The sequence below is a fragment of the Prunus mume genome, linkage group LG5 (assembly GCF_029339155.1).
Source record: "Prunus mume cultivar Tortuosa linkage group LG5, ASM2933915v1, whole genome shotgun sequence".
Lineage (NCBI taxonomy): Eukaryota > Viridiplantae > Streptophyta > Magnoliopsida > Rosales > Rosaceae > Prunus > Prunus mume.
In genome coordinates, this window is record NC_142702.1 from 3,379,265 (window position 1) to 3,391,843 (window position 12,579).

A 12,579-nucleotide genomic window follows, 5' to 3' on the forward strand; every position below is an offset into this window, starting at 1 on the left:
ATTAATATTAATATTTACATAGTAGCCACGCGGTTATACTGCTTAATATATATATATATATATATATATCAAGAGTATAGTCGTACTGTACTTGAACAGTATAGCCGAATGGTTTCTTTTTTGTAATAAAGTAATACCTTTGCCCTTTGTAATTGCTTTAACGAGTAATTATGTTTTAAGTATTATTTCTTTGATGAATAATTAGTATTTAAATATTTTACTAATTTCATAAATTACTTAATAAATAGTAATTAATTATTTATGCACTTTGTTTTATATTTTTTAATTCAAAATTAGCTTGTTTAGTTTAATACTGGCAATTAAGTAATATCCTAGCCTTATTTAATTATATTTATAATTTTATTTTAAAAACTTAGCCCCAACACCCCACAGCCCCATTAGGGGTGGGTGCGGTCCACTTCTCACCTCAAACTGGAACCGAAATTGGTACTATTTAATCGGTGCAGTTCTGTCCGATTTTGGCAAAAAATTTCAAAAATCGACCGGCTCGATTCTGACCGGTTCCGGTTTAGAATCGGTTATTTTAAGTTTTTTTTTAAAAAAAAATTATAATAAATAAATTTTTTTTTTTGCTTAAAAATTAACAAATAATCCAATTCATACATTTAGAACATTTTGAAGTTGAAATTCGAAAAATAGTGATTATAAAATTTAAAATATGGCATTAGATTTTATTAATTTGTTATAAAAAAAAAAAAAGACAAGTCCGGTCTGTGTAAAAGGCTGGAACCGTTGGTTCGGTTTGTTGACTTTTTGGTCAACCAATTTTTTCAGTTTTTTTTTGGTTCGGTTCAGTGTTCCGGTTTTTCGGTCCCGATGCCCACCTCTAAGCCCCATCCCACCACCTGACCAAGACCTCTATAGTGCTCCGGGTTCCTTTCCTATATTTTCCATGCAACCCAACCCTAATTCCCAAATTTCTTGACCAAGCACCAATTAATCATCCGCAAAAGCGAAGGAAATTCGGGTAATGAAGAATGTACATAACCTATGGCTGAGGAGAATGGGGCCAATAATTGCACCCTTGGACTTCAAATTTAGTGAAAACCATTGCGAGTTGGAGCTAGAGTACGAATTTGAATTCGGCGATGGTGTCGACTTGCGTCTCACGAGTTATAAGAGGGAGAGAGAAGGTGAGAAGCCTCTGGTTGTGGTGCGTCGAAGTAGAGAAGCTTGTGGTAGGGGTGGAAGCGCTAGTGGGTTTTTGTTTTTGTTTTTTTTCTTTTCCGATTTCATTTTAGATAGTAAAAAAATTAAATAGTAACTCACATGGATGACACGTGACTTTTTGGATCGAAAAGTGAGTGAAGTTTGAAAATTTTAATGGTAGGGGTGAAATTGGCGATATTTTTTAATTCGGGGACTAAATTGGCTGACTTTTTAGTTTAAAGGGTTAAGTTCATTTAGGGTCATAATTCATGGGTCAAAACGGCTGAAAATCGTTTACAATTATATACGACTTTCAATTTAGTGATGGAGGCATTGACATTTTTTTAACTACAGAAAAAGTACAACCATCAAAACCGACTAATGAAAGAATTGGATCTCTTATATGTTTGTTTGTTGTCAACAATCTTATGTTCTTGAAGGAGTGAGTAATTGTAGTGAATGGTGCACCATCAAGTGTTGTGGTTTGATCAATGGTTGAAAATTTAAAATCCCAACCCATATATCAAATTTCATTTATCCATTTTATCCAAAATTTTCATATTTCAAAATATAATTTATACCAAAAAGTGTCATGCATGTATACATACATACATACATACATTGTGTTTGTTACTTTGAAAAGGTACCTGACTTTTAGTATAGTGATGATGTACTGTACAGTGTATGATCATGCAAAGATGGACATCAGAACTTTATGATTGCCTAAAAAATAAGGATTAACTATTGATTTATCCCCTGAACTTGTACGCTACTTTCAATTTGCACCCTCAACTTTTGGTCTAATTACTAAAATCATATAATATAGTAAGGGCAACACTATATTTTACCCTCTTTGATAACTGAATTTATTTATTTTCTTTGTGTTAGGAAGGTCGGGACCACCAACTAGTTCTTAGTCTAGTTGTAAACTAAACAATATACAAAACCCAGAATTTGAAAGTGATCATTATTGAAAGATCTGTTTAATATATGCTAGAAGTTTTGATAATGAAAAAATAAAAAGAATTGTACGTACTAATTTCAGAGAGATTGGCTGGTGGCCCATTACTAACAACACCGATAATGTTCCCAACTTAACTACCTACAAAGCCTAATAGGTGTGGGTTTATAGGCAAGAATGGATTCCATTTTGATTCTATGAGGCCACCGTATTGTGTCACTCTATATCCGCTAGTTTGATACTATGAATGGATTCCATTTCTCAACAACAACAACAACAACAACAACAACAAAAACCACCTAAAAGTCCAATAGGTGTGGGGTTTTATCACAAAATGGTTCGGAGATATTGGTAGTGGAAACATATTCATTATAAGTTGGGTTTTATTTAGTCATGTTTCCGATATGGGACTTGTATATATTCTTCCATAGCTTTGACAGTATAATTTCTTTGTAATGATGCTATGAAACCAGACGCTCCTGTTACACACAGTGCCTTCCTCTGCTCATCCTCTCTTTTTGTGTCTATATATCTCTAAGCTCATAATAAGCTTTGGTTCTTCAGTTGGTGTTTTTTATTTAAAAATGTCAACGGTAGTTATTAGGGTCTATGAAGTCACCTTCAGTCTTCAGCTCAGAATAATTATGTTATGGCAGTCATTGTTTGTTAGGCTTATTTACTGTAGCACCCCTTGAAACTTCAGTCAAATATCACTTAACCCCCCCAAAGTTAAAGTGGCCCACTTTACCCTCTTGACAGTGGTTTTGTGTTCCACTTCCCCCCCTCCCCAACCGTTAACGCCATCCAAAAGACCGACTAAAAAGCTGATGTAGTGGGGGCATTATAGTACAAGCACCCACTTGGGCCAATTGCTGACCTTGGTCAGCTGCCTACGTGGCATATTGGACCCCACAGGCATTGAAAATCCAAATTTAAGCGACTGATGATGAGAATCCTCTGACTTCTTCTTCGATAATAGGGTTTCTGAACTTAGAGCAATTACATAGCACCATTTGAAGGATTTAAGATTCTCCAGATAAAAATCTTTCCATCTTTGTTCGATTAAAGGGTGTGGAGATGAGGAAAGAACCTCCACGAAGAGAAGAGGTGGCCGTTGCTGCACCTGATTGCTATTGTGGAAGGCTTGCTCGGCTGTAGACTTCTTGGACAGAGTCCAACCCACTTCGGAAGTTCTTTGTGTGTCCAAAGTCAGAGGTACATTTTGTATTTGCCATTTTTTCAAAAATTAGAAGAAAAAAAATAATTGTGAGAATGTGATGGAATTGTTGTTTGAATGCAGAGGGGGAAAAAAGGTAGTGGGTTTTCTGTATGGGTTGATATTGAAATACCTCCCCATGAGAGTGCTCTGATGGCTTAGCTACTGAGGACAAAGAGAGAATTTGAAGATCAGATTGGGCATGCAAGAGCAAGAGAGAAGAAGTTGTGGATTGCTCTGTTTATTTCTTGGGCCTTTGTGTTTATGATTTGGTTTTGCAATGTTGTGTAATGTAACTTAGGCAATGTGGTATGTTTGAAAGTTAGGTAATGTTATGTAATGTACCTAGTTGAATGACAATTTAGGGAGATAAGAGTCTTTATGCAATGGCTCTAGCATTTTGCAAATCTAATGGTTTGAAATCCCTTTTGTAATGGTTTGAAAGCCTTTTTGCAATGGTTAAGACTAAAGACCTATGTAAGCAACAGTAATTGTTGAAACCTTTAAGAGCTTTACAATTGTCATTGATTTATAACTTTACATAAACTATATATAATCTTGTACATAAATTGTACAGTTTAAACCATAACTCAAAAGACTTTCTAAGCACATGTTTAAACCATGGTAATGCCAAAACAAAATACAAAAGATCTCATATGCACCTGTTCACTGAATATGCACCATCCATGGCAATGCTGTACAATCTTGTACCTAAAAACAAAGTAGACAATCAAATATCAAATAGATAGTTTCTACCCAAAAACATATGTGTTCCCCAAGACATAGCAAAAACAGAGGAGAGATTTTCAATATCTCCATGGCTTAAACTTTGCCAAAAGGCTTTCTTCTTAGCTAGAGACTTAAACCTAACTTTCCTTTGTGGGGGAAGCTTGTAAAGGCTGAGACGAATTTGGTGCTTGAGATTAGGAGACTTGTTCAAACAGTGTAGCTTCAGAGGCTTGTTCAAACTGAGCAGCTTGAGATGCTTGTTCAAACTGAGAAGCTTCAGAGGATTGTTCAAACTGAGATGCTTTAGCCGGTTGGTGAGATGGTTAAGCTGCTTGGTGAGATGGTTGAGATGGTTGGTAAGATGGTTGAGGATCTTGGCCAGACTGAGAAGAAGCTTGGTGACGATTGCTCCTTTTTTTAGCCTTTGATATGATCTGAAAATTATGGAAGAGTTATATTAAATGCCTGCTGTTGGATTAATATCTACAAATGAAGAGTCTCAAACTATTACTTCAATAAAAGAAACCCAACTTACTGGTTGTTTTTGCATTGATTGTCTTGTAATTCTCTGAGTGGATGTATTGGCTTGATGTGCTGTCTTATTTTGCCTTTGTGATGGTACCTGACCAACAAACATCACTGGGAAATCCATATCAGAATGCCAAACATGCAGATTTTTAAAAATGACATGCTTTAAATATACCTGGCTGCTACTCCCTGCTTCATTTTCCCTTGGACATTTCCTCTTATTATGGCTTGGTTACTTACATATGGAACACTTGATTTCCAAATTATACCTTGCCAAGTGTTTAGCTTTAGAATTAGAGCTTGGAGATGGTTCATTGGCTGAGCTTATCCTGGTTTTCTTTGGCCTCTCTAGCTGCTTATGAAACTTAGGTGGCAACAAAGATGGCAAATTTGTTTTAGCCCACAAGTCTTGACTTGCTATTGGATGAACCATGGGTTTGTAAGCTTTGATGAAGGCCTTTTTTTGGGTAATAATCATAGACATAGCTTATGTGATTGCCATTTAATTGCCCAATGGTAGCACAAGCATGCTTACATGGGATCCCAGTTACATCCCATTGCCTACATGAACAACTTCTGTTTCATAAATCAACTATCACCTGAGTGCCCCCAAAACACTTAACCTCATATTTGCTCTCCCCTACAGGCCTTGGAATGCACTAGGCTGACTGCTTCTTAAGCTTCTCAAGAGTTACAAAAACTCTTGGCCCCACATCATGAGCCCATTTCTCCATAGCTTCTCTTCTAGTTGCCATCAACAAGATGATGGAATACCTGATCCTCTCAAGCATTGTTATGATATGCTTGTCTCTAGCATCAAGGATAGACTTGTTGAATGCCTCACACATGTTATTCAAGAGAATGTCACATTTTGAGTGTGTTCTAAAGTGAGATCTACACCACTGCATTGGATCAAGCCTTGACAACCAATCAAAAGCTGGTCTTGACAAATCTTGGAGCTTTTTCATCTCTACTTAAAACCAAGGTATAGTTATACTTCTTACAGCAGCCTCTATATGTTGTTTCGGAACTAATCCTCTATGGCCAGCAAGTATAAAATTAGCATGTAGATGTTTAAGGCAATGCATATGCTCAGAGTTTGGAAACATGTCACCCACTGCATCAATTAAGCCCTTTTGTCTATATGTAATGAACACATAGTCATTGCTATGTTCAATGCTAAGATCAATAGCTAAGAGTTCTAAAAACCAAGTCCAAGTTACATAATTCTCAGCCTCTGCCCCTGCATAAGCTATTGGATACATGCCATTAGGATCAACACCAACAGCAGATAGTAATTGGCCAGGTGTTGCCCTTTGATGTGACAAACATCCAAACCAACAACTGACCTCAAAGCATCAATAAATCCTTTCTTTGTAGCTGCCAAGCATATATAAATCCTTTTAAATCTGCATTTATCACCCTCCAAACTGGACTTAATCTTTATAGTAGTTCCCACATTTGTCTTTTTTAGCTCCTCAACATAATCCCAAAGAGTCTCAAACTGTTTTGTGTAAGTCCCCTCACTTACAGCAGTTGTCTTTGCCTTGCCCTGTAGATCTGTGATCTTGAAGCTATGACACATAGATCTTCATTCACCCTTTCCTTAAAAGCTCCTACACCCAATTTATTATTCTAGACAGCTGTGTAGCATATCTCTCTACTAACCATGATGATTTAGCATGGACATTGCGTTCAACAGTCCCACAGCTGTGCTCCTCTTCATAACTCTTAATTTCAACCATGCTACTTCCATTTACAACTAAAGCATAAACAAACTGTGGACATTTTCCATTCTTGATCCCATCACAAACTGCTCTAACTTTATCTTTATCATTCTTGGAGAACTTAATCTTCCTTTTGTTGAACACTGAGTAGTTTCTTACTGCTTTCCTAAAAACATAGACACTTGGAAATCTTAGACCAAGCTTAAAGATTGGGTTATTCAAATCTGTTTCAGGCCTAAATCTTCAAACTTGGGCAGTTTCCTCTTCCTTTTTCTCATAGGCAATGCAACCTCATTGCATGAGCTACTATCCAATCTATTAACATCACTTACAGTCATATCTTCTGATTTCTCTCCTTCATTTGCAGCTGGATCAATATCTGGAGCATTGTGGTCAACATAGTTGTCAAATACTCTATCATCCTTCTCCAGCAAGCATTGTTCATCTTCACTTTGGTCATAAGCACTATCATAAAATTCAAGGTCTTCACTGTCTTCACTATCATTTTCAGCCCTTTTGTCATTCTTTCCCTATTCATATATAGTCTCATCCTCCACATTTATACCATCCGGAATAGTACCTTCATCATCTTTCTCATCCATATTTATACCCTAAGGAACAGTTCCTTCATGCCTATCCTCAGCCACATTTGTACGCTCAGGAGTAGTGCCTTCATCACCAGCTTCCTCCACATGTATATGCTCAGGAACAGTACTTTCATCACCCTCGTCCTCCTCATCAACAGCAATTCCATCCTCCTTATCCTCATCATACATACCCTCATAACCAGATTGTTCAAATTCAGCAGTTAGGTTTCTTGCAATAGGACCCCTCTCACTCCAAGCCACTGCAGATTCATCCACACTAATAACAGTAGGGTGTTAAAAGTAAATGACAATCATTGTTTGAAAGCTAGGAGGCACCAAATTACACCAATCAAGTAGTTGAGCATCACTATCTATACACACTTTTTTACCATTTTGTATCCTTGTCACAACCACTTGGTCATGATGCCCAAGGTCTTTTGCATAAGCATATATCTCTAACAAATTTATGTAGTCCAAAAGACACCAATCCAAATAATCAACAGAACCCCCTACATAAAACCACCACTCATTGAGGTTTGGGGATTTTACTATTTTACCTCCATCGTGTACTTCAAAGGTGACTATTCCTTTGTTATCTGCACAACAGAACATAAAAACACACACTTCAACTACTGCCTAATCATATGTATAGCAACACAACCACCAAACTACCAGTCAACACTAAAACGACCCTTAAACAACTAGCAAATAAGAAAACAACTAGTAAAGCACTAAAATGACCTTTAAACAACTAGTAAACAAGAAAACATAACAGCAACAACCACAATACCTTCGGACTCGACCCAACAAAGCAAGCAGACAATAAAGAAGTTTAAACCTGGACAACACTTTATAAATCTATCGCTGTCGTCAATTTCATTTCAAAAGAAAAGGGCCACTTACCGTACTCGAGTTGAGAACCTCATTTCTCTCTCAACACCGTCAGTGTCCAATCTGTCCAATATTCGCGCAATGCCCAAATTTTGATTCTTCTGATTTCACTGTTCTGCAATTTTCTATTCTTCTCAAATGTTCGAATCTCTCTCTTTGATACAGTCCAAACCCTAATGTCCCCAAATTATATTGGCTGAGAAAGGGGTCTTTGGCCAAATTTTACGAACTCAGCCGCTTAGATTAGGATTTTCAGCGCCTATAGGATCAATATGCCACGTAGGCAGTGACTAAGGTCAGCAATTGGCCTACGTGGGTGCTTTACCACAAGGCCCTTGCCACGTCGGCTTTTTTGACGATCTTTTGGATTGCGTTAATAGTTGGGGGAGTGGAACACAAAATTCCACGGTTAAGGGGTGAAGTGGGCCATTTTAACTTTGGGGGATTAAGTGAGATTTGACCGAAGTTTCAGAGGGTGCTACAGTAAATAAGCCTAGTTTATTATTAAGATTCATGAAAGATAAAAATAAAGATATTATTGTGAAGGAAAAGTGAAGATTGTGTTGGTAGTCAATGTTTATTATTAACATTGACTAGAAGAAAAAAAATGCTAAAATATGAATATGGTTTGAATATTTTGGGTTAGGTTTTATTTTTCTACATAAGGAGGTATATATAGGAGTTTACATGAGTGTTTTACAAGGAAATAGATACAGTAATCAATTAGGATAGTATCTGCTAATTATATAATGATTTGTCAACTATATAGAATAGGAAAGTAAATCCCTTAATTAATCAAGGAAATAAATCTCCTTGATTAATTAGGAAACTCATGTCAACACTTCTCTTCAAGTTGGTGCATATATGTCACCAATGCCTAACTTGGTAAGTGAGTCATGAAATATTCTGCCACAAACAGCTTTTGTTAAGATATCTGCCAGTTGATCTTCTGATTTTACGAATGGTAGGCGGATGATCTTCTTCTCATTTTTTCCTTTGATAAAATGTCTATCCACCTCAACATGTTTGGTTCGATCATGTTGAACTGGATTATGGGAAATATCGATAGTTGACTTGTTGTCACAATGCAACTTCATTGGCTTTTCTGGCTTGAAGCTCAATTCTGTCAAGAGTCTTCTAATCCACAATAATTTACAAACTCCGTAAGCCATTCGTCGATACTCTGCTTCTGCACTAGATCGAGAAACCACATTTTGCTTTTTACTTCGCCAAGTGACTAGGTTACCTCCACGAATGTAAAGTAACCAGAAGTAGAGCGTCTATCTGTAATGGAACCAGCCCAATCAGCATTTCTATATCCAACAACTTCAAGATCTCCATTTTTTGAGAACATTAATCCTTTCCCAGGGGCTGACTTTAAGTATCTTGAGATTCGATCAACTGCATTCCTATGAGAAACACTGGGCGAATGCATAAACTAACTAACCACACTCACAGCATATGCAATATCTGGTCTTGTGTGTGCCAGGTATATCAACCTTCCAACAAGGCGTTGGTACTATTCCTTATTAGTTGGTTCTTGGTCCATGTCTTCACAAAACTTGTGATTCATCTCAATGGGTGTGTCAGCAGGCTTACATCTAAGCATTCATGTTTCAGTGAGTACATCCATTACATACTTCATTTGAGACGAAATATACGTTTTTGACCTTGCTACTTCGATTTCCAGAAAGCACTTCGGATCACCTAAATCCTTCATCTCAAATTCCTGAGACAAATACTTTTGCAACTTTAGTTGCTCTTCTGCGTCGTTTCCAGTTACGATTATGTCATCTACATAAACAATCAATGCAGTAAGTTTTCCTTCATCATGCTTCAAGAATAGGATGTGATATGAATTACTCTGTGTATATCCAAAATTCTTCATAGATTTGGTAAATATGTCAAACCATGCCCTAGGAGATTGCTTTAACCCATATAATGACTTTCTAAGTTTGCAAACTTGATTTTTCTTGTCAGGAGCTGAATTACATCCTAGGGGTAAGTCCATATATACTTATTCTTCCAAGTCTCCATGTAAGAATGTATTTTTGACATCAAACTGATGTAGTGGCCAATCGAGATTTGCTGCTAGAGACAATATGACTCAAATAGTGTTAATCTTGGCTACTGGGGCAAAGATCTCCTCGTAATCTATCCCATATCTCTGTGTGTACCCCTTCGCCACCAATCTTGCTTTATATCTTTCAATGGATCCATCTGCTTAAGGTAAGGGCACGAGTTCCCATGTGACATTCTTTCAAAGAGCTCGCATTTCTTCATTCATAGCTTCTTTCCATTTTTGGTCTTCTAGTGCTTCAGTTACACTATTGGGGATAGATATATCAGCCAACTGCTTCACATAATGCACACGTGACTCTGATAATCTTCTGAGAAATATATAATTATTGATGGGGTATTTCCCTTTGGCTTTAAAATCTGCTTTATATTGTACTCAAGGTTTGCCACGGTTCTTCCTTTCTGAAAACTGATATGTAGGCTCTGTGCCTTCTGAAATCAAATCATCATGGGATATTTAATTAGTGTTATCAGTTTCAGGAAAAGATGTTACCTGAATGACTTCCTCAGCAGGTGATTGGTGCGGTACTAGAGCTAAAGCAACAAAATTTCATCAAATGGTTCAATTTTCTCCTGATTTTGACAATGTGGAGACAACGGATCGTTTGCTTCTGGCGACAGATCGCTGTCTGCTGGCGGCTGGTCATTTTGAAGAAGGTTCTCTGTAGTTGAAGAATTAAGAGGAGGCGACCGGTTGCTTTCCACTAGAGACCGGTCACTTTGATGTAGAGTGACATCCTCGAGAAAAAAAAATCGAGAATTGGAGTAGTGGTGGATTCTCGATTCTCCTCATGGGCTGTTGAAAAATATAAGTCATGTTCCTAAAACACAACATCTATAGAGGTAAAGACCTTCTAACTAGGAGGATGATAACACCGGTATCCTTTCTGATGAGGCGCATAGCCAATGAAAACATATTTTTCGGCTCGGGGATCCAATTTGCTTCGTTGGTGATCATGTAAGTGGACAAATACAACACAACCAAAAATTCAGGGTTCTAGGTTTGGGGTGTGAGGTGTTTGGATATGGTGGTGAAGTGTTTGAAGTGGTGTTTGGAAATTTAGGATACTAGAGGGAATCCGATTGATAAGGTATGCTTCAGAGAAAACGGCTTCGCCCTAAAAAGATCGTGGGATATTGGTACCAAAGAGAGAGGCAAGAATGACTTCCAATAAGTGTCTGTTCTTTTTTTCAGCCACCCCATTTTTTTGGGGAGTGTAAGGGCATGAGCGTTGATGTATGATGCCATGATCTTGTAAGAACTAGTTAAGATCATGGTGGAGAAATTCTCCACCATTGTCAGAACAAAGAACCTGAATTCGGCATGCCGAGTCTCCACCATTTGATAAAACTGTTGAAACACAGGCCTGACTTCCCTTTTAGTTTTAAGAAGAAACCCAAGTCATGCGTGTGCAATCATCTGTAAACGTGGCAAACCATTGCGCCTCTGCCAGAGTGGCAATTTCAGCAGGTCCCCAAACATCGAAATGAACAAGAGAAAATGGAACCAAACTCTTATTTGAACTTAATAGGAACCGGACACGATGGCTCTTAGCCAATTTACACGTATCACACTGGAAGCTGGAAACATCAAGATTGGAAAATAATGATGGAAACAACTTCTTAAGATAATCAAACGAGGCATGCACAAGACGTTTATGCCATAACCAAATTTTGTCTCTCTCCCCATCAGAACGAGTTCCACTAGTTGTGAAAGCTTAGCCAACCTTGACCTCACTATCCGGTGCCCAATCCAAGTAGTAGAGTTTGTCTAGCCGAGTACCATAACCAATCGTCTTTCCTGTGAGGATGTCCTGAAAAACACAATGATTCGGCCAAAATGTTACAATACACCCAAAGTAGTAGTAAGTTGTGCAACAGATAACAAGTTATGGTCCATAGATGGAACAAGTAATACAGAATCCAGATATAGGGAAGTAGAGAGAGATAGAGAGCCCTCCACAACCACAGGGGAAGGGGTACCATTAGCATTAGACACCACCGATGGAGTAGATGTATGGCGACTAATAAGTTGGTCAGGATCAAATGTCATGTGATCCGTAGCACCCGAGTCGATAATCCATGCGGATTTTTGAGAGGACGTATGAAAAGTAGAACCTTTGGTGGTGGCGATAGAAGCATGAGTCGGGGTAGCCAGGTCAGCAGGATTGATCGCATGCTTCTGTGAGTTTGCAATAAGGGGGAGATTCGTAGGTGTTCCTGACATCGCAGTGGAAGTAAGATGTGACATGAGAATGTGAGGAATTGTGTTTGGAGGAATTTGATTTGAGGAATTTGATGTATGAATTTGATGGAGGAATTGGATTTGAGAGGTATGTGTTTAGGGGTTTTGATAAGAGGATTTGAGGACATTAGATTTGAGGGATTTGGATTTGGGGAAAAATATGAGGAATTTGATTCAGGGTTTTGGATTTGAATATAAGAAATTTGATATAAGGGTTTAGAGACAACATAGGATCAATTGCTCTGATACCATGCTAAAATATGAATATGGTTTGAATACTTTGGGTTAGGTTGGGTTAGGTTTTATTCTTCTCCGTAAGGAGGTATATATAGGAGTTTACATGAGTGTTTTACAAGGAAATAGATACAGTAATTAATTAGGATAGTCTCTCCTAATTATACAATGATTTGTCAACTATATAGAATAGAAAAGTAAATCCCTTAATT